At 38.7% G+C, this 22,001-nt stretch overlaps 1 protein-coding gene across 1 annotated transcript in view; it reads left to right on the top strand.

Annotated features, from left to right (window-relative positions):
• The window catches only part of AGBL1 (AGBL carboxypeptidase 1), a 271,464-nt gene that overhangs the window by 122,114 nt on the left and 127,349 nt on the right, over positions 1-22,001 (top strand). The gene's annotated exons all lie outside the window — the stretch shown is intronic.

Raw genomic sequence — 22,001 nt, 5'->3', positions numbered from 1 at the left:
TCATATCTGGAAAGCTGCAATGAGCTGTGACTTAGGAATTACAGTGCTTCATATTCAAACTTTTTTTGATGCATTAGGGTGGCACAGGATCTGGCAGTGACATATGGAGAAGGCCCCTTTAGTAGGATTGAGACTTACATGATAAATGACACAGTATGTCAAAGGACTTCCTGTTATCCATCATGCTGGCTTTCTCTGAACACACTCTCACTGAAAAGAGAAGTAACCAGAAAAAAGCTGGGGGATGCTGTAGATAAGTTCCATGGTGTGTTCAAAAGAGAAAATAAGAGCTGGAAAGTGCATGTTTACATGGGAATGAATAACCCCTGTCTTTTGAGCTCAGATGTTTCAAGTCAATTTTTGTCTAAACATCCGAGATACCCACATTTTATATCTTTGTCAAGAACGAACCTTACCTTCAACAGTTGTCTCAAAAGTCATTCAATCAAAAGGTTTCAAAAACCCAACAAGTTCTCAGTGCGGAACAGTATTTTCTAAAGAAAAGCCATTTACCATCAAGGTTTTTATTAATACTATGATTCTGTCTCCTGATACAAGCCCAGACTTTCCCTTTTCCTTCCTTTCACCTCTGTTTGGTAGTTTCAGTCTGAAATGCAGTGGAGTAGATGTCATGATCCATACTTTACTATATACATGAGAGGCACGGGAAAGAAAGGCAAACATGTTCTAAATGCTAGGGATAGAAAATATTTGGGGGGGAAGGAATAGGGTTTGGACTTTCAATACACCCGATACAAAAATATTCTCTGGAAGACACTTGCCTACTATTGCTGACCCTTGAAGCTAAGAAGTAATGGGGCAGGCTTCACATCTCTGTGCCTTCTACTGTTGGAACGTTTGTTGGCTTTAAATATCAGATTTCATCTCTGTCACCTTCAACACAGTTGTGCTTCTATTTTTTTATTCATTTCAGATTGACACGGTGACTGTTCAAGAGGAGCAAGGGATGTGTGGCATAACATAGGTGCCTGTCCATTGCAACCTCTTCTAGTCCATCTCTTTTTTTTTTTTTTTCCCCCCACCAGCCATAATGGCTGGCTTTTTTCACCTACTTGATTAATGGACTCTCAATAGTTATGTAGTCTATAAACCTAGACAAGACAAGTAGTCTGTCTCTTTTGATCCCTGAACTCCTAAAAGCCTGATTCTGACTCTGCTTAAGTGGTGTTTATGTGCCCATGTGCACAGTGGTAATTGGTGCAGAGTATCAAGTGTCACTCCTTGACATTTCATTCATAACAGTAGCATTTAAAGAAAAAGGCTTTAACTTGATGATTTGCCAGTGGCCAGCATCAAATTATCTGGGGTGGTCTTCATGTTACAAGTGTCAATCAACAGATGGATTACTCTGGAGCTAATTTAATCAGAGCCCATCAGTGAACTGGCTTAAGGAAGTCTCCTTGTTTCCAGATTGATACTGCAGCCTTATTGCATATGAGATGAGACAAGAGCATAGTCTTTGTAGAAGAGTGGCTACAACTTCTGTAGCCCCTCTAACAAACCCATTTCTGGGAGGGTGTAGTTACAAGTCTCTCAAATGCAGCTGTTCGTTACAGAACTTCAGGTTCCATGGCTGTTGATCTGGAAGCTCCTGTCCAGAACAGAATTTGCTAAACACAAACCAACCTAAATATATAGATAACTCTGCCTCCTCCAACTCCCAGTGCTGCTGTGCTCTACTTTATTTGACAGTACAGCTTTTTCTTCACAGACTCTTCATGTGATGAGACACTTATTTCAGCTGTTGACCCCTGTCAGTGACCCCTCACTGGGAGATCAGGTGTAGAGAGCCAGGCTATTATCTGCCTTCCACTCACACATTTCTAATCAAAGCAGCCAATTTTACTAACGCCTACAGCTGAAGACACAGGGAGACTTGACTGAATACAGAGAAAAGTGCTTGGAATGGCAGAGCCAAGAGTAAGAAATCCTAATGGTAAGCCTGAAAAAGAAAAGTCAAGCCGAGGGAGATGAACAAGCAAAGCAGTGAGAAATTCTAACTTCATGTTTAATATAAAAAGTAATGAGAATCAGTCAACAGAGTGAAGAAAAGCATCTTTACACCCATGCATCTCTCCATACTCCTTTAGCTTTCATGCTCCATTAGAAATTGGTGACATGCTAGCATTGTGTTCTGTTTTCAGAGTGTATTACATGCTGAAAACCAAAATAGGTTTAATAAGCAAATGAAATAAAATCCAAAGCAGCTCCAACAGGTTAATGTTTACTCCAGTAATGACTTTTGTTGATTCTTTCTGTTCTGGCTGTTTAATTCTCTCTGGACTAGACAACACACAAAAAAAATGAGCTACCCCATGCACTGGATTCAGAAGTTGCAGAAGGACTGCAATGTGACACCACCTGCTTTGGTCTTCAAAAGCTATAGTCCAGGCTACTAGATATGACTGTTGTCGTTACCTGTAACCAGAGAAATTTTGTTAAACAGGGCAGTAATCCTTGATGATGTGTCAAGCACTTGTTTGTTCTGTTCCTCCTGGGAGCACTAGTTTCATTTGGTAACTGTGCTGCTTGCTTACTTTACTATGTAGAGGTGTCACTATCATATTTGAATGTTTTAACTGCACTTCAGTAATAGGTAAATTATATCAGTATCTCATAACCTGGTAGAGCAGGTTTTCAACAGTTTACAGTCACAAATGATGGTCTGGAATCTCAGGTTGGATACTAAGGCACTGCCTTTATCTGCCTTTGTCTTTGATTTTTAGTTTTTTCTGTTTTAAAGGTCCTGTGATCTGTAATTGCTTTTTGGGACTGATAACATTGCATTGTTAGCCCTGGATTTGAGAACAGCTGCTGTCTTCAGTTTTTGCATGTTTCACTGTCTGGTTTATAATTATAGTCCATAAATTGTGTTCGGATTCTTGGTAGCAAGGAGTGTACTGAAAATGAGATTCTTTTGAGAATTTGTGTCACTTTGCAGAAGACCAGGATGGAAAAAATGCACTGTCAAATTATGAGAGTGCTATTTTTCTCATCTTTCTGAGTTTTTGATGTGAGCAAGAGTTTGTCTGGCTTTTTTTTTTTTCCAGGACTGCAATCAGATGTTCCCTCAGTGCCACTTGGATTTGCAGCATGAACTTTCAGCCAGAACCACTACACTGCAGAAACTTCTTAGCCATAGGATACTGATATTAGCACCTTTTCCAGTAAATAACCTGATTCCTCATTTGTAATTATCTGCAGTAGACCTAATGGAAGATGCTCTAAGCAAAGTCCTGGGTCTCTGTGTGTGAACAAAACAACACTGAAGAGCCCTCTAAGCACCAAGCTGGGTTTTTTCTTATGCTTTACACCTTTTCAGTTATGTGAATAGAAATGTACCTATTTTGGTTGTTTTTCCTTACTATCCCAACATACGCTATTTTTTTCCTTGCTTTGCCCCCGTAGGGAGTTAGAACCCAATTTCTTTAACGTTCAGAATCTGTCTCACTGTTTTTCACTTCTGCCCTTTCTTTCTTTGAATGTCTCTCCCCATGCAATTCTGCTTCTGCCTTTTGCCTGCCACTCTCCCTTTTTATTACTTTTTTTTTCTTTTGGTAACCCATTGGGATTGTATAAAGTTTCTGTTTAGTATAATCTGGGCCAAAGACCTGGAAGGTCCAAAGTGCCCTGTGTCATTACATTCAGATGGAGCTCTGTTTACTGTTTTCTATTAGTAAATAGCCTGTCAGATGAGTTAAAAGGACACCACAAAATACTGTAATTTAGGTCAGTTTCCACAGAACATTATGAAAAAATTTTAAGTTTCTCTAGCTGTTCTCAGATAGAAATATTATTAGAAAGATTTGGTGTTCAAGATTCTAGGAGTCATTTAGAGCATTATGAGTTTTAGGACATGTACTACTGGTTGAAAATGTGTGTTCTTAGTGTTGGCTATCTTCAGCGTATGATATTCTGATGTGCAATATGCCTTGCTTTTCCTTCTGCCCCCTCTCTGTGTTGCTCTGCCAATTTACCTCAATACTGACCTGTGGACACAGCTGTGTCACTGTGGAAATCCATCTGTCCTGTCATCTGAGGAAACTCTAGCCTAATAGTTCTGCATTTGTAAAATAATCATTCCTTTCCTATTCAACAAAATGGACTTTATCACACTCCTTAAGTAGCTTTGCTCCCTGTTGGCCTGTGTTATTATAGTATTTTTCCCTGTTGCTTATATAGAACTGTTTTATATTAAATAATAGAGTGTACTAAATGGTCTCATTATTAGCATTCAAAAATCTTAAGTGTAGCATAAACTCTCCTCAGATCTGGAGTAAGCCCAAATCCCATTAAAAAGATTCCTGAGTTTATATCTTCCAAACCATTGCTTTCAGTTCCATGACAATTTCCCTTCATCATCACAAAATAACAAGCAGTGCTTGTAAAGTCTCTGGCTAGTAATTCAGTGATTATGATATTAATGACATATTGTGCAAAACAGGTGGTGGGGAAGAATTAGAAGAGAAGAGCAACCTTGGCAGCAGATTTCTCTGTTTCTCCTCCTTGAAATTCATTTGGCTAAGTGAAGTGGGATTGGGTTTGATCACTTGTTTTAAAAATCATGTTAGTAATAATCCATTTATCTGCGGGATACATGGAAGGACCCCTGGATTCCGTGACTTCCTGTAATCATCTCTGGGGTTTCACTCTCAGTACCTGGATTTGATGCCCTCATCCAAAACAGGTAAAATGTAGCACAACAGGGTAGGAAATGAACTTGAAATAATTTAAAAGCCACATTGTGTTTTTTATTTAGATAAAATTAACTATTAAAAGATTTTTTTAGTAGTGTGATATGAATAAAACATTTTGCTGTGTGGAGCTGATTGTATTGTAATATTCCTGTTGCTTCCAGTAGGGATTTGGGAAGGGAGTTACTTTTAGTTAATGTTGTACTTGGAGGTAAAAAAGATAGATGTCCAGTAGGGAAGAGGAAAGGAGTGTTCACATATGTATAATTTCTGAAATTTGTTTTTTTATATTCTGCTGCTGGCTAGCTAGTTGGGTACATTTGAGAGATCATCTTATTTGCCTGCATCTATCATATAACTGAGTATCTGAAGGTCATTGGTGGATCCAGGCTCTAACGATAAGAGTTCTCTTTTCCTCTCTTTTTCTTGTTTTAGTAATATTTTTCACCTTTTTTCACCATTTCTTCACTGTGACTTTGAACTGTAACAAAGATATTTATAGTCAATAGAAAAAAGCCCGTATTTTCTTTCATACCATACAGTTTAATAAAAGTTAAAAGTAAGGTAGAAAAGCATACTAAAGAATTTACAGGTATCATATGGCAATCCTGGTCCAACAGGACAAAATCTGACATGTGTCATTATCATATTCAAGAGGTGATACTAAGTGTCAATACGGAGTTTTGAGCATGTCTTTATAACGGTGATGGGTAGTAAGGAGACATTTTCTTTTTGCTATGTTTGCTGAGATTATCTTATGCCCAGCAACAGAAGGAATAAGAATTCTTATGACTTTGTTCTAAAGGGTTTATTTTAATATGTTCCTGTTATTAATGCAAATTACTTTTTTTAAGTGTAGCATAATGCACTGGATGCTAACAGTGATATTTTTGGCATTAGAATCTGAGCCTGTGAACGTCCTGCAAAGGTGTATTCTGCTGGCTAGTCATACAAAAATGGGAAAAAGGTGATTTGATTAATGTTCTTCTTTCCTCTGCTTCAGAAAATGGTAAATAGTTGTCTATATGGTCCTCTCAGTAGCAGATATGAAGCATTTCTACAGCCTTTAGCTTGAAGGGCAAATTGGTCCACACAGGCCCCTTGGCTTATGGTTGGATTTTGTTTTCCCACACCTCAATGTAGATTCACCGTTTCTCTGCTGGAATAAGTGAAGTTACTTTGCAGTCTAGCAGTGTAACTGGAAGCATAACCCAATTGTAAATTTCTCCTGTTGTCTTTTTTTAACCCCCTATCTTAAGAACAAACTGTCAACTTTATCTGTCAACCAATGTGGCAGTGAAATATCTGGCTTAAACATCTGCTGACACATGAAATGCAATTTGCATCTCTGCCCATAAGTAATAAACACTGTATATTAGGGTTGCGATGGCAAGGAAACTCCATTTCCTTTGGGAACAGCCGAAGGAAGATTGTACTGAAGCTTCCTTGGCATTGCAACTTTTGCTAATGTGTATATGTACACTCCTGCACTCCTAGAGAATATATGTTCACTGTGCAAGAAACCTGGACAGGTATTTCTGAAAAACATAGCCCACAATCTCAGCCATAAATGCAAGGCACAGCTTCTCCAAATGGTGAATAGATATTTCCTGTGTGGACATTCTGGGCTGAGTTTGAAACATAGATAAGCGATCAGGTTAATGGAGCAGCAAAGGCATATTTGCAGTTGCAAGCAGACAGCTAAATAATAATAATAAATCAATAAGTAAATAAATAAAATTCAAGTAGCTCTGTTCTCTGAATGCAATTAAGGGGCTGTGTCCATTCAATCAGCATAGTCACTTTGCATTTGATGAAATTCTGATAAGTGGGTGTAAATGATACTTTGAGAACATGTTGAATCAAATATTCCCTCTGCAATGATGGGAAACATGTTTTGAAATTAACTTCAACTCAGCTCACTGAATCAGGGTATCCAGGAAAGTGGTTCTCTCCTTTAAGGCTCTAGAGTTACTCTTCACATATGGAAATAAAAAATGTGTCCATACATTTTTCCTAAACTTTACTCTTGACACTTCCTCAGCTTCTGGAGGATTTACTAACCTGAAAAAAGTATCATTTGACTGAATTGATTCCCATTGTTAGTTTGTTCAAGTGACGTCACCCAAACTGCTGCTGTAGCAAGACTCCTTTTGCTTCTTAAGGGAGAGCTCATGTCAGTAATAAACACTGGGATCTTTGTTGAGCCTCTACTGTCTTTAAAAGTTTTCTATCCTGGAGACTTTTTGTGAGATGCAAGTATAATTTATAGCAGAATTTGTGATGGATGTAAACTAATTTACCTTGGAACGTGTTCCAAGGCATTGTCATTGCTTCATATAACATTCCTGCTGAGATGGTAGATGTGAGTGGGAGTTGGCAAAGGGAAAAGAGAGAAAGCGGAGACCTCCTGAGGCACTCCAGTTGAAGCCATGATGTAACTTGTCACTGAATTATGTGAGAAACTGTTAGGCAACTTGCTATGGACCATGACAAATCATCCCTGGAGGACTCCATAGGATGAACAGAAGTAGCTGTGAAGGAATACTCTGAAAGCCCAAAGCTGCTGTTGTCTGTGAGGCTGATTTTTTTTTTTTTGTTCTCTGGAGTAAGGTGATAGCATGAGGATTCATTGGAGTAAACAGGGATCTTTGAATAAATGGTGACAGCAAATCAGTCACTGACTACTGACTCATCCTGTTTCATTTGTAGGCCAACAGTGGAGATCTTTAAATTAGCTTAATTCTTGCTTGTACTCTTCTTTTTGCAAAGGGAAATTTTTAACTGGGTATTGCAGGATCACCCTAGCATGAAAAAACATAAATCACCAATTTCCCTTCAGTATCCACATTGGCTGTTGTTTGTGATAGACTGAAAGGGGCCGCCTGGGGAGAGTGGGATTTTACTCTGATGTCTTTCTGTCAGTTCAAGATAGTGAGGTCTACCCAAAGGATAATGCCAGCACCATAAATTAGGACAGCCCTGTGGCATCCTATTATCTCCTCATTGCCAGGCCGAACAGTCACTTTGGCAGTGCAGGGCCCAAGTCCTCCCATTCCAGCAACTCTATGGTGTCAATGGTAAACAGTCTGCTCATTATGACAGGGCTGGCATTCTTTTTCCAACTTTAGCAGCAGTAGGAAATACATTTTGTATTGTGTGTGCCAACAGTGTTTGATAACATTGAAACTTTCCAAGTGGAGCTCTTCCTCAGTGCCTTAATGATAGGTACAGTGACAGACCTGGTATGAATGCATCTAATCATCAAATGGGCTTGACTGGAGGATCAAAGAGGGAAAAAATGGTATATCCAGATGCCACAGGTGAAGCAAAAATATCAAGTACTTGTTGATTCAACTGTATGTAAAACACTAAGTCCTTTTAACTTTGATAATGTTTTCTAATGGAATTATCTTAGACTTGTACCAGCTGAATGAGCTGTGCTTTTATCCTCCAGAGGGTGTATTCAGAAATATTCACCAACATGGAGCATCTAGGGTGTAACTTTAATATTAGAGGAATACGTGAGTCCGTGGTTTTGGATGCAAACCACTATGTTGTTAATTCATCCTTAGCATCTGGGAACCATTTGATGCAGTCTTCCTTTTGGACAGCAACCAGTACGGTATGCTGCAGAAGACCTGAGAATTCTCCTCACAGATAAATGTAAAGAAAAAGCACCATCCTAATTACTAATCACTGGGGAATGGCTCAGAACTGGAATTGAGAGATTTATATTTCCTCTGAAATGCTTCCGCTTTGAAATTCAGTGATTATTTGGCTGTTTGAAAACTTAATGCTTAGGAGGCCACCTAATCACCTCTCACTCTCTGATGGTGTAAAACCGTGTTCTGTGATTTCTTCCAAGCAAGTCATATTCACCTGACTGAGCTGTGAAGTGCTATACTGAAACCATGCTAAGCAATTTCGACCGATTTCAACACCCGCAAAATTTGTGTTTTACTGATGTTTACACACAATTGCAGTTACTGCCTTTCTGCTAGAGAGCAGCTGGGGGCTGATGACAGGCCAGCTGCAGCCTTGCCACAGCCACTGCTGGAGTGCCTGCATGTATAAAAATGATAAAACATCCAGCTCAACAGTTCCCTAATTGCAGCTGGGATTTTGCAGCTGTGGAGTCACACCATGAGAAATACATTCAGTGCTGCAATTCAACGAGTATGCTTTTCAGGCCAACAAATTTGCAATGTGAGCTGAAGAGAAATGAGCTCTATAGATGTGATTCTTCCTTTTTTTTTTTTTCTTTTTTTTTCTTTTTCTCTCCTTTTCCTAGTTGCAATCTCTTTTTGCTGTCCATTACTGGTAATTTTCAGTGCTCAGGAATAGAGATAAGCATCCTTCATGGCATCAACCTTTGAGCCACCACTAAGTAATTGCTTTCCTGGCTGTGAATGGCTTTTAAAAAAAAATAATATTAAAAATCTTATGCTCTTTTGAATCATCTTTTTTCCACTTTTATCAAATGTTTGCCATGCAGTGTCAGGCAAGTCATTAAACTGTTTGGTAGTTATTTTATCTATCTATATAGCAATGGCAGCAATACCTTAAAGAAACTCTTTGGGCTTAATTTAATGATACTATAATTGTTTGAACTGTCTGCTTGAAAAAAAGATGGTCCTATTGAAATGGAGATTTCACATTAAGAATACATTTGCATTACCCTGAGGGAGGATGGGGGTGAAATTTTTTTTTTTAAAGTAGATTTTTACCTTGGACATCTAAAAGTGGCAACAAATATGACTGGTTTGGTGTAGTTTTTTTGCTTACCTCACCGGAAAGTTTTGCTAATCAAACTTTTCAGCTGACCAGAAAATCAGAAAAAACTTTATCAGCTTTCTCAAAATGATGCTTTCTAACTTTTTTGGAGGGTGGTTGTAAACATTGTTATATCTTAACAAAGGCTACAAATAATAAGCATTTGACAGCACTGCATAGCATTATTAATTACACAGTTTTAGAGGAATAAAGCTGGTCAAGAAGGGTTAGAAGACTGTTTGGTTCAAGTTTTAGCTATGTCCTATCCTGTAGGCAGAAGGTTACTTAACTTGCTTATAAATATTCCAAAAAGATAAGAGCCATCAAGCTGAGAAATAACTAATTTAGCTAAATACAACTCATGACAACTGAACTGTGTTGCCTTTATGTAGGAGGAAGACAACTTAGATCTTAAAGTCTCTCCTATGCTGTTCTTCATTCCTCAGTGTTTCCACAGTCTTTTTAAAAATAATTGGCAACCTTGTGCAACCTTTATTCCTGTTGATCAGAATGGCCTGCTTGAATTTGTGCATTGATTTTTGGAGGGGATATTTCTGTGAGCTTATCTATATTGACTAAATGTTATGCAGCTGAGTCTTTAATCTCTCTTGGGTCTGTGAGCGGTAGGGTAGCTCAAAGAACAAGAAGTCCTGAAGATATTAAAAAAGGAAAAACACAATCATGTATTATCAGAAATAATCTAGAGACTAATCAGCCCCCTGCCTTTTATTAGGATTCTAAGCAAGCACCATGCTTGTGTCTCTTTCAAATGCATTTTGGGATAGGGAAAATTTTATTCTTCTGAGCTTTCTTTTCATGTAATTCTACTGAAACAGATACACCTCCACTGAAAACAACACCTGGAAGTTGCATCCTAGGGTTGTTTCTCAGCAGTAACAGAATATTGACCTTCTCTTTGGAAAACAGTGTAGAAAACCTCTTATTTCAAAGTTAGAACTTAGCAGGTTCTCCTTAGATGCAAATGTTGTATTGCTCTGTACTTGTACATCAGTGCTTTCATTCACCTGTTGAGTCTGAATGTGTATTCACAATTAAAACATGTTTGACACTTTTATATAGATATGAAAACTCTACTTTCCCCAGGAGGAGCTTAAAAAGTTTACTGTTTAGACAGAGAAAAGCTGTAGCGCTCAGTTGTTAATTTCTGTAAAGACAGACAACGTAGTCCTATTCTTTTGTTAGGGTGTGCTGAGTTAGGTTGGCTAGCAGATATAAATTGCTTTCAATGGCACACTCAATTTTTACTCACAGGCCTTCTAAGTAAAAGAGCTATATCTGTAAATTACCCTTCTATATGTCTTACAATAAGTGATCGAGAGGTTCTATTAGAGCTCTCTTCTCCTTTTCTTCATGTCTAAATAAAGGACTCTGTCAGCTTGGTACTTTGTCATCTACTATCCTATGAAATATTTCAATTTTTGATCAGGACCTGATATTCTTAACTCACTGAAAAAGGACAGTGCCTCTATATGGAAGATTTTTAACACTTTGCTGCTAATATTGGATGTTAATCATTGATTTTCTTCGTGTATGTCTTCATAACCATCAGCTTCAAAATATTTGTATTTTGTTCTCCTTTAATCCATTATATTACACTAAAACAAGCATGTGGAGGGGGTGGTGTCGAAAAACTAAGGGAAAAAGCCCTGAATGTTTAGATAAAGCACTGTATTCTCCATTCTGGAATATTGCTGATATCTTCTGATGCTTCAAGCTTTCTGATTCAATTGCCAAACAGAGTTAAAATGAACCATAAAGACCATACATTAGTTGCCCTGATCCAATTTTTAATGTTTTTTTTTAGGAAGCTAGTTAAGAATTTCCTGACTTTGGAAGATGCTGATTGCTTGCAACTTTATTGAACTTTAGTAGGCAGTGATGAGTATCTCCATATTTTGAAAAATCAGGTCATTTATTTCTGTATTCAAGTAACTTCACTTTACAAATCTGTTTCAAGAGGGAATTTTTTTGATCCTACTGGTCCTCAATTAAAATATGTCAATTGCTATGCAAAAAACAGCTTAGATTTTTTGCTCACATAAGTATATTTGAAACACTTTCATACATTTGTTCCTTTCTAGTGCCCTAGTTTTTCTTTACTAGAAACTTCCAGCAAGACTTCTCCAGTTAGTGTGTTCACCATGTTATCAATTCCAAGTCTTTAAGCTCCCCTGAGTTTCTGAAAGCACCTCTTAGGAATCTTAAATGTCTCTATGCACCCTGAATTTTCAGAGCTGGCTTTACTTAAATGAACTCTCTTAAACCTTTGCCAAGTCTCACTAGGTTTTTTTGAGCTTTCTGGAGATTTTGGTACATTTTTTTGGCTTTACAGTAATTCTACCAGTTACTGCTTGTTATGTGCATATATTTTTAATTTTTTCTGAATGTTTTGCAGAGCTCTGCAAGCCCATCAGGTTTCTCTAGTGGATACTTTATTTTAATAACTGTGTATTGAATGCTTCGTTTAACTTTACTATTGTCAAGTGCCCAGAGACACTGTGCTTGGATGAGCAGTTATGTTAGTGCAATTTGGTTTTGTTTTTTGTATCAGAATTAGCACTCAGCTGAGGCTTGAAGGCTCCTAGTGTACGTGTTGGGGAGAGGAAGTAAAAAATAAGAGACCTAAGTGCATCTACAGATGTAACCCCAAACTGCTTTCCTTCTCTGTGACTGCTTGCTCTGCTCACTGGCAGATCAGTCCCCCAAATGCCCTTCTAGCACAGCTCAAGTGGTTGCTGTCTGATCTCTGAGAACACACTGAAGGATTAGCTCCGCTCTAGCAAAGGACTGAATTTGCTTTGCCAAGAGCTGCAGGATGCAGCACTGTTGTCTCATTGCCTGTGTCTGTCACTCTCCCCTGCTCCCCTTTCACTCCCTCCTTTATCGTTATTGAATAATCCTGGTTTGATATGCCCATCCCGGTAAACAGATGCTTTATTGGTAAAACTTGGTTGTCTGCAGGCTCAGTGTGGCCTTGGTAGTAGTTGCCAGGCTTTGTACAGGGACAATTCAAACATATTATTTGTATGGCAGTTTTAAGACACAATTTCTCTGGCCTGGGCACTGGAGGAATTAAATTTTTCTTCCTCTCTTTACCTGAGACTCTTACATAAAAGATGTAGTAGGATAGTGGGGGTGATGATATGCACATTTGTGAGCAGGAAGGTCCACAAAAGTGACGTGGCACTTAAGGATTTTTTTTTTTTAATAACTGGAAGGACTTGCCAAACTATTTGCTGTGCTTCACTTTCTAGCTATCACACTAAGCCATCTCCAGCTACTGATTGTATTTCTAACTTATTGCACAAGTTTTCCAAAGCCTTACTCATCTCCCTGAATACATGAGGGAATCATGTAAACTGTTACCTGAGAGTTCACAACACTGGAGAGAAGTGTTATATAGGGGTGGAACACCTATGAAGAAGATACCATGTGCTGGCAAAGAAAGAATGCAGGAAAATATGTCTGGTTAAATGGAAAATGGCCACAGCCCTTAAAAGTTGAGTGGAACATATAACAAGAAAATAAGACATGGCAATTTTGTTGAGTTTTGGTGTTTTGGTGGTGTGTTGTGGGTCTTTTTCTTTCACTTTTAACTTGGAAGCTGCGTTGCAAACAGGTCTGGCCCATAAGTACTGCTCATCTCCACAGAAAGGAACATTTATTGTACGGAAAGCAGTGTTTTATAGGAACTTCTGACTTCTTGGTGGAATTCACAGGCAGAGTTAGAAATCCCATGTCAGAAATGGGAAAATATAACAAGCCCTGATTCATATGTATCATTGCTGAGTAATCTGTGAGGATATATTACTTTATTGCAGAAAGATCATATTTCCTGTGTAAGAAGCCTGTGAAGTTAGTAGAGGTCAAGTCCCCTGCCTATAGCACACTATACAGTGGGAATTTCCAGTGATGGTGCAGATATTAGCTGTAATATCTTCATAATCGTATTTGGTTTAGAACAAGACTGGGAAAAAAAGGGTGGAGAGGAAATGGGGAAAAGAGGAGGAAACCCTTCTAGCATGAGCAGCTAACATAGTCTAGTGTTACTTTCCTTAGCTGGGCTGTGCCTGCCTTGCAAAGGAAAGGAGCCGGCAAGCTCTGTACTTGGTTTTGTGTTATTTTGTAAGCTACCACTCAGCATATTTCAGTTAATACTGCTTTGTCAGAACTATAATTTACTGATGGAGGAAGTCTAGTGTGCCTCTGTGATACCAGCCAGTGGCCACTTCCACTATAAATCGCATCACAGCCTCGTAGAGAGTGAGGCTCCTTTTTTTGTTTCTATACTGAGCTGAGCAACTTGATGGCAAAATAAACCAACTCTATGCCAGCCCTTTTTGGAGAAGAAAAACAGCGTCTGTTTTCAGCCATAAGAATTGATACCTGAAGGATGAACATATGAGCCTACTCAATGTTACAGGGTGACACCCAGCTCTGCCTAATCTAGAGTAGTAAGTTTGAAATTATTTTTTTAAAAAGTTTGTTAACCTCTCTTCAGAAAACAATAAAACAAGTTTGGCAGAACAACCTAGCAGCCTCCTACGGGACTGAAAAATATGTGCTTAAAAGCATCTTATTTTGGAATACCACCACCTCATTGTCATGCAGGTGTGACTTGCAGAGATTTCTCTCTCCTGCTTGTTTTTATTGAGGAATATGGCTGAGGTGATGGAGAACAGGGATTTAATGCACCTCAGCTTGGGCGGAGTGACTTCAATCTTCCTTGCCTCTGCCTCTTTCTTCTTCTTGGCCTTTTTCTCTCTTCTCTTTTTTCTGCCTTCATTCCCAACTGGCAGGTGCCTGTTCTGCTCTGCTGTGAGGTTTTAGCTTGTTGAAACAAATCCCAATCCCATATAAAGCTTTGCAGACCCCATTCTGGAAAGGGACTCCAAGTTCCCAAGCAGAGTTGGAAACTCCTGTCTTCTGGGATAGGAGAACAATGCCCAGTGTATGAATCCTGGACACTTAGATAATTTTGAATAGGGTTAGGCTGGGAAGATCTAGTAATTAGTCCAGGAAAGAACTGTGTCTTGCAACAGGTTCCTTGTGCAGCCTTTGTCTTGTTGTTAAAACCAAGTACAATTCTTTACTATTTACTGACTTTATGTTTGGTTTGTCCAGTTCTGTGATTTATTGGCAAAATATATGAAGGAATCTGAACTTTCTGATTCACATCAACTGCTTTGAGTTTTTACTTTTTCCTTTCATTCTAGTTAGCTGTTCAGTTCCACAGGAGCAGAGGTCACCAAGGAGGAGTACTACCTCATGGGCTGCTTGGCTAAGTAAGAATCCTAAGAAAAGCTAACAGGGATCTGATTTTTTTTTTTTTTTTTTTTTTATGGGCCTCTACACCCCCCTCTGCTTGTGATTCTTACTGTTAATCTATGATGCTACACTTTGCCCTTCTGCAGTATTTATTTTAGTTGATGTTTTAGAACAATCATCTGCAAATTGAAATTCTTAGTACTCATTTATATGCAGAGATTGCACTGATTTAACTAACAGATTTTTAAAACAACTCAGTTAATTCGATGCAATCCATATGTGAGCAATTAGCTTAAGTCAGTTAAGAATCCTCTTCAGCTATATGGATATAATCCATATTTAAAAGAGAAAGTCAGAATACAGGAATTAGAAACAGGCTAAAGGATTTAATTTAAAAGTAAAGTTTATTTAATATTATATTCTTTTGTCAGATCTCACGTTCTATTCCTAGTTTTTCCACTGATTTACTGCTTTGTTGCATGAGTGGCTTCACTTCTCAGTTATCCTTGCCTGCAAAATTAGGATTTGCTGACATAGCTTGTAGAAGGATGTAAGTGGGGCTATTTGGGAAAATATGTTCTTCTGCCTATGGAAAGTTTAAGCTTTTCCATGAATAATGGATAGTCAAAACTGCAGCCAAATCTTCCAATTTAAAAACAGTATTTCCATTTGGATGTCATTGTGGTGCCATTTGAAAGGTGTTTGGCTGCCCTCTTATCTTGGCTCCCCCAGCTTCCATGTTGTATCATAATTCTGCATCTTACTGAATTACTGTTGTGGATTCTTGATGTTGCGTTAAGGGATGTGTGGCCCAGCCAAAGAGACCTTCTGACAGAGAGGAATAGCTGCCTGAGAAACCTCAAAAGCATGTTTTCTAACATATACTGAAATATTTATCTTAAAAATAGTTATAGTGTTTTGAATTTTACAACTTTAAGTTTTGATTGAAAAGTAAAACTTTTGAGGGGAATAAGGTGTTTGATTGGTGAGGAAAAGTCAACACTTCCTGCAGAAAGCAGATACTTGTTATAAGAAACTTCTTGACCTGAAAAAAATGGTGACTAAAAATGCTGTTTTAAGATTTTTTTAATCATTTATGTATAAAGTGTTTGAAAATCCTAAAAAGAGGCTCTTGAGATGACCCTGTCTCATGGACAATGTCAAGAAACTGAGAATGCAGTTTTTATTTGATGCCTGAGTCCTTTTTTGCTCCTTCCTAAACCAGTACAAAGTATTATTACTTTCATTTTTTCTCATAAATGACAGGGCAAAGCGTGGGCAACTGCAAGTGAATGAATTATCTGGTATTTAATAGTTACTGTTATTACAACTAGAAGAAACAGAAATCTGATGGGCACCCTTTGATGTAGAACTGGGAGGGAGATTAGCTTCTCTGGCAGTGCTGTTCACTCACCTTTTCAGGAGATCATGTGAACTTCTTGTCTTGTTTGATTATGACATTGACAGCATTAGCTGGGGTGAAGCAGGTCTCATTCTGCATCTCTAACTGGTTTGTGACTAAATGTGACTTAATGAAATTTGTCCATCGAGAGAAAAGGAGCCCTTCTAACAGGGTGATGAGCAAGAGTAGAGACACAGTTACATGCACCAAACAGGAAGACCACATGCTGCATCATTTATCTTGGGAAGCAAGGATTGTCCATTGTGACAAAGTCAGTCAGATGTAGCAAGTGAAACACTGAAGGCTCATTAAGCTAATTAGTATCAGTGCTCATCTGTAGGGAGGCAAGGAAAAGCTGGCAGAGTGGTACTTCAGGATAGTGTTTTCCCAAGAGGAAGCATTATGCATCGTGGATTCATTAGTCAGTGCTGGGATGGAAGAGTCATACAGAAGCCATGGTCCAAAATGAGATGGATCCTTCCAACAGCATTCTTAAATTGGTTGGCATTCAGATAGCATTTAGGAGATAAGTTTGGCATTGTGTGTGTGTAAGGTGAAATTAAAAAAAAAAAAGAGAGAAGAAAATAGTTTTAAAAATTCCTTTAAAAGGACTAGAGATAAAATAAACTAGGCAGTAAGAATGCTCAGTGCAATTGAAAAGTCACCGTTGCTTGGTACTTCATGGGGACCTCTCAGGAGAAGTTGACTTCTGGCTTTGGTTTTCATCATCTAGTTAGAGTGCATACCTGCCTTGTTGCCTTTACTTGTAATGAAAGCAGGTGTGATGGTAAGATGTGGTACAAATGAGGCTTGAGGGCACCTAGCATTGCAGTAGGTCATATGCAAGTGGAGAGTAAATACAATTTACAATTTACAATGAGATGTACAATTGAAGAAAAAGAGATATGGAATAGGGTTTGTGGCTTCTGAACTCCCATCTGCTTTGGTTATGTTGGGAAAGCAAACTGCTCTTGAACCTGGTTCTATATAGGCATTTAGCTGCAGTAATCATGATGGGAACTGTTTCATTCATCAGTGTCTGTGTATATGCCTTGCAGCTATTCACCTGCATTTCAGTGTAAACAAGGGAAGACCTGATAACTTCACATCCTGAACAAAGGAAGAGCATCACCTTCTGCACTCTGTGGAGTAACCAGGTGGAGGGATCACCTCACTGCAGGGAACCCCTGCGACTTGCCAAGATACAAAAGTCCCAGAGGCATCTTTCAGTGTCTCGCTTTCATGGTATTGAAGATATTCCACCATGAAATTAATGGTGCAGTCCAAAGCACAGTAAAGAAAAATGCCCTGCCCTCTGATCCCCTTGTAGAATGCTGTAGTGCAAGTCTGTATATATGTCTGCTATGAAATCAACTAGATTAAATTAAGAACTCTACAAAGAGGTCCTCAGAACGTCCTAGTTTCTCTTATCCCATTAAGAGACACGATTTAGGGGATGGAAGACTACTTAGCTGTGATTCTTAAGCTTTCTGACAAAAATTCAAACATGTAAAATTCAGGCTTGTTGATATTACATAAGTATACTGTTTATTGGATTGCTATCAGTGTAAAGCCTCCAATATTTATATTGTTTTGGTAATATTATTTTTCTAGAATTATCATTGGCATCACAGGGTAATACCATGATGCAATGGCTGGGTGGCACTGGGTGAACATCTCTGTGGAATGGACAACTGCTGAGTAGAGTCATGATGGTTTTAGCACATGGGCTTGAACAAAGACAGAAGATAATGGTTATATGATGGTTATATTTCTGACACCCTCCTTTAAATTATGAGGGAGGGCACTGCTGGTGCTACTTCCTCGTGTCACTGAGCCTTGCTCTCTGAAAAGATTAAAATCAAGATAAATGAGGGATTTAACCCCAATATCTCCGCCTCTTTTTTTTTTCTTTTTTTTTTTTTTATTCCTCCTTTCCCCTTCCTTCCCTCCCGATTTCTCTGAGCTTTCTAAATTACAAGCCCGAAATACCTTAATGCAAATGTTCCTGCTTCCATCCTAGGCAGTAGTTATTTATAAAGTCCAGCAAGCTGTGCCTGGCTGAGGCTGCCCCATGCTGCTCAATGACATCCTGATGTTTACTTGCGCCTACTTCCTTTCATAGGGATATTCTTATCCTATGCTAGTACTTCTGTCTGCTTTTAAGATGCACAGTGAAAGGTGATTCTGCTCTCTACATATCAAACACAATGCATCCCTTTAGATTTTATAGTTCCCTGTGCCCCAGGTGCTGTTATTATCAGTCCTGACATCATTCATTCAATATGATGGGCCCTGTCTTTCCATTTATCTGTAATGGACAGGAGACTTTGAATCATTTTATCTTCTAAGCACAGCAACATGTTTTCTTTATTGGCTAATATTTTGTGTCTTGTGTTTATCTGCGATTCTCTTTACTCTGCATCTCCCGTTCCCTTTTGTTCTGTTTTTCTTGGGTACCTACCTCTTTCTCTCTCTTCCCCCACTCCCTGCAGGGTACTTGGTCCAGGCTTATTGCTATCAACTAAAAACTTTCATTGACTCTATTAATCCTTGTGCTAGGACTGGGTAGCATCTCTCCATTTATAGACATGGCTGGTGCAGAGTTTAGTGCAGCATCTGAGGTTATCTTGCTCTCAAAGCTAAGCAGGCTTAAGAGTAAGACAACAAAGAAAACACATCTTTAGTAAAACTTAATGTCAGGCTTTGAGGTACAAGATTAAAAGCAAGGTCTTACAAGTGCAAACAGATTTAAAATACAATTCCATCTTAAACTGAACAAGTCTGTTCTTTTGCTACTTAACCTCTTTCTCATTAACTCCCTGTGAGGTGTCCTGGCCTTCAGAGCAAGGGTCTAATGCTTCACTTAGAAGTTCAGTTACCTCCTATGGGTTCAGAGGGGGAATCTAAACCTGATTTTTCTGTCGGTGGTGTATGTTAGGGATCCAGTTTTCATTGAATACTTCTCTTGCATTTCTACCTGCATTGCTTATATGTCTTTAGAGCTGACGATTGCATAGAAATAGGAATATTCTTGGTGGCATATAATTATCATATTTGAAGCTACTCCCCAGCAAATTGACTTAAGGATGATTTTACTCTGGATCAGTCATATGAGTTGTCTTTTCTTCAGGGGCTGGATGGCTTGGATGCTTTGGTTTTATTAATCTTACTGGACTATATGGCACTATTGGAGTGCATCTGAAGAACAGTCTGCCCAAGTGTTTCTCTCCATGGCCAATAGTGAGTGCTGAACACCTTGCCCCATATAATTGTGACAGTCAGTGTTTTCTGGCCATATCAATTTAGAAAAAATAGTATGTAACAGAGTATCTCCTCTTCCACCAGTCCCATAGCTTCTCTTTTGTCATTCTACAGATACCTACAGAAATGCTACTACAGTCTGTTTGGAGAAGGTCCAATGTGTTTATTTCACCTCCTTTTGCTGTGTGCCACACAGTAGCCATGCATGCCCCAGAGACTGCTGGTAGCTACCCCACAGTCTGATACACATCAAAGGATGTCCTGACTGCTTAAAAGTAGAAGAGGAGGCAGGGCTATAACAAAAACATCAGGCTTTTGAAGAAGAAAAATCAGTTTAATTGTTTTGTATATATCTAGGTAACATATCTGGGGTTGAAGATATATAACAAATAGCAGAATTACAGGTACACTGTATAGAGACAGAGGTGAGGCTTTCCTCTGAGCTGCTACTAGTCCTATCCAAGGTGACAGGTAGTCTTGCTGATGCTGCAAAGGAGAAAAGACAAAACATTTAAAGCAAAGGTAATAGCTTAGAGCTGTGTTGTGAGAAATACCCTTGATTTGAGCAGTAAATTCCATTAAATCCTGCCAAACATTCAAAACCAGTCTCAGCTTCCCAGTCCCTTTATTTGCTTTCAGCACTTGAGATCAGCTTAATATTTTACCTTCACCCTTGGTTGCAAAGCATAACGGACAAAACCATTATCTGCCAATGTCAGCACTATTAGGAAAGAGAGAGAAGAAAAGCAGGGATAAGGGGAAACAGGACTGGCAGGGAGCTGGTATCTACAAAAGTAAACAGATTTTAAGAATATGATGGGATGGGCATTTTAGCAGAGGGATGTATGTGAATGGTTTGAGTAAACTAGCATCAATCCCAACAGGAAAGACTGAGAGTGTAGGAGTTTTTTTGGGTGAGCAATGACAGTGTTGAAAAAGTATTTCTGGAGGTCTGAAATAACAAGAGATTTTTTTTCTTCTTTATGTTAAATTGAAGTATGAGAATAAAAGTTCCACTATCATTCTTTCCCTCAGAATGGAAATTCTGGTGTTATTTTCAGTTTTGCTCCTTCATATAACTGTGGTGCAGGAAGACCTCACAGGCTTGTGTCAAGGAAGTATTTAGGTTTGGTTTTTTTACTAGTCACATTTGGGGAAGGATGAGTTTCTAAATGCAACCCAATGACTTTTCCTAGTGAAAGAAAACCATGTAAGCACAGAAGTTCTTTGCAGAAATACAGCTGCTAATCTTAGTTGAGCAGCTGTTGTCCTGAAGATCAGGAGAGGTGAGCCTTAAAGGTAACTTCATCTGAAGAACCTTTAAGAAACACAAGAGACATTGTCATGTTTTCATGTAGAATTTTTGACAGAAGCATCACAGCAGTGTTTGCTGACTTCCCAGCTATTGCTAACATTTTCTGATTCACCGAATGAGTAATGTGGTAACTAGAAATTATGAGAAAAGAAGGGAATCCAGATAACTGTGAAACTAGAGTAAAATTGGAATGGAACTTGTGATGTTGCCAGGAACCCCAAGATGGCATCAGAGACCTTGTTTTTTTTCTCTTATTATTTGTCTTCTGTTTCTAATCAGTTCTCCATTGTCTATACTTTTTTTGTTTGTTTGTTTTAGAAAAAAAAATTCCTTCTTTACTATCCTTTTTCTTCAAGCATCATTTGCAAGGTGCTGGAAGTGCTAAAGATGCTATATGCTAAAGATGCTACATGCCACGCACCCTAGCTGCAGTGCAAGGTTCTGCCAATACAACAACAGGCCACATTCCCAGGAATAGATTTGTTCTTTATTTTGCTCTAGGAGGCTGGAACAGGAACAGCAAAGCTGCATGCAACTCCATAGCTAGAAATCCACCCAACACTTTTCTTTTTTTAATTTTGAGGCACAAGCCAGCCCAAGTTCACAATGCAACTAGGAACATTCTAGTGCTGAACTGGGTGGTATTGGAGGTGATGAGGATCTGCCACAATCTGTCGTATGCTTAAGGGTTGATTCCAGAATTTTATCAGCATGCCACGATTTTAAAGTTGTGAACAAATTACAGCAAATCCTTTGAGGACTGTGAGAAGGCTCTGATCTATACAGTCACTAACAGGGAGATGAGTTGGATTTTGTAAAATTATACAGTGATATACTGCTCCATACGTTTAAGTATCCTGCCCAGTCTTCCACTGATCACTGAGTCAGTAGCAGAATATGTTCAAGCCAACTGAAGGGATACATTTTCTCAGTGCAAATCTGGAATCCTTATTTAGCTTTTTATTCAGCCTTTGCAGTGAAGGTAGGTAATTGTTCTACATAATGATGTACCATGCATCAAGATCTTCTTGATGTGCTTTAGATAGCTGCATTTCTTGTGAGTGGAGAAGCTTAAATGAGATATCCAGCTCATCTCATTTAAGTGCATTCATATTTCAGACTGATCGAAGAGATTCAAGTGCCTGTCTTCAATTAGAATGAGTAGGAGTTGGATGTACTTGTTTGCTGTGGAAGTTTTGAGAAGCCTGTGCTCTATGTAAGATGGTTGAATTTCATAGCT

This window comes from Apus apus, chromosome 10 (assembly GCF_020740795.1).
Source record: "Apus apus isolate bApuApu2 chromosome 10, bApuApu2.pri.cur, whole genome shotgun sequence".
NCBI lineage: Eukaryota > Metazoa > Chordata > Aves > Apodiformes > Apodidae > Apus > Apus apus.
The sequence above is the reverse complement of the archived record's forward strand: the minus strand, read 5'-3'. Positions and strand labels throughout refer to the sequence as shown.